The 1,667-nt window shown below is 49.5% G+C and overlaps 1 non-coding gene across 1 annotated transcript; it reads right to left on the bottom strand.

The window, feature by feature from the left end:
- Positions 1-292: 292 nt before the first annotated feature.
- trnar-ccu (transfer RNA arginine (anticodon CCU)) lies at positions 293-365 on the bottom strand. Its single transcript has one exon. It is a non-coding gene; the product is annotated as a tRNA-Arg (tRNA).
- Between the last annotated feature and the right edge of the window lie 1,302 nt (positions 366-1,667).

The raw sequence follows: 1,667 nt of genomic DNA, 5'->3' as shown, positions 1-1,667 counted from the left end.
ATACACTTTCCTTGAAGGAAATTCAAGATGTCTCCTGGGCCGGCAGATCCCTCGGGAGCTCCCTCGCTCTGCGACTCTATCCTTGGCCATCCGATGCCATCCTTCACCATTTCTCCCCAATCTCCTCTCTTCCATTGTTTAAGTTCCTCAGGCTCTAACAGTGGCTGCATTTTAGCCCAAACTACAAGTTTAAATTTACCTGGGCCCACTGCCCATTTTTCCACTTTGTAAAGTGCACCTTCCACCACTTGCCGCGCCTAAACCACCGTAGTGTCAATCTTTAAAAACACATCACCCCAGATGGGACTCAAACCCACAATCCTTGGCTTAGGAGGCCAATGCCTTATCCATTAGGCCACTGGGGCTGGATACAAAAAGCAGCCCACCTGAGGGCAATTGACCGCTCCGAATTGTGACATCTGCCTCACGTTTTCAGAGCATAAGAAAGATAAGCACAGATGGGAGCTATTCTCACCCCTCGTATCTGCCACTGCTCGCGCCATACCAGAGCCATCTACAACAACAACTTGCATTGGTATAGCGCATTTATCGTAGTAACACAGGAGCGATTGTCAAACAAAATTTGACACCAAGCCACATAAGGAGCTATTAGGACAGATGACCAAAAGCTTGGTTAAAGAGGGAGGTTTTATAGAGCATCTTAAAGGAGGAGAGAGAGGTAGCGAGGCAGAGATATTTCGGGAGGGAATTCCAGAGCTTAGGGCCCGGGCAGCTGAAGACATGGCCGTTGATGAAACGAAGGAAAAAAGAAAGAAGACTTGTATTTACCTAGCGCCTTCCATGACCACTGGACATCCCAAAGCGCTTTACAGCCAATGAAGCACTTTTTGAAGTGTAGTCACTGTTGTAATTTAGGAAATGCAGCATCCAATTTGCGCACAGCAAGCTCCCACAAGCAGCAACGTGATAATGACCAGATAATCTGTTTCAGTGATGTTGGTTGAGGAATAAATATTGGTCACAGGACACCGGGGAGAACACCCTTACTCTTCTTTGAAATGGAGCCATGGGATTGTTTGCCATGGCATCAGGCCAAACATGGGCAAGGAAACCTCCTGCTGATTACCACCTACCGCCCTCCAGTCAATGTCCATCACCAAAGGTGGCTCGGTACCACCACTACTGACCGAGCTGGCCAAGTTGCCAGACTGGGCCTGTGGCAGGTGGTGAGAGAACCAACATGAGGGAAAACCTAATTGGCCAAAGCACCAACTTGCCAAGGTTTCTTCGGCAGCACCTCCCAAACCCGTGACCTCGAAGGACAAGGGTAGCAGGCACATGGGAACACCACCTGCTCCATGTTCCCCACCATGTCACACACCATCCTGACTTGGAAATATATCGGCCGTTCCTTCATCATCGCTGTGTCGAAATCCTGGAACTCCCTCCCCAACAGCACTATGGGAGTACCTTCACCACACGGACTGCAGCGGTTCAAGAAGGCGGCTCACCACCACCTTCTCAAGGGCTATTAGGGATGGGCAATAAATGCTGACTTTGCCAGCGACGCCCACATCCCGTGAATGAATAAAAAATTGGAGGGAATTTCTGCTCATACAATACTGGATGTCAGATAAATCAGAGACAGTGACGGGGTCGTGAGAGATGGTGGTGAGGTAGAGCTGGGTATCGTCAGTGTACCTGTG

This window comes from Somniosus microcephalus, chromosome 28 (genome assembly GCF_052327205.1).
Source record: "Somniosus microcephalus isolate GS21.2 chromosome 28, FLI_Smic_1.0, whole genome shotgun sequence".
NCBI lineage: Eukaryota > Metazoa > Chordata > Chondrichthyes > Squaliformes > Somniosidae > Somniosus > Somniosus microcephalus.
The sequence above is the reverse complement of the archived record's forward strand: the minus strand, read 5'-3'. Positions and strand labels throughout refer to the sequence as shown.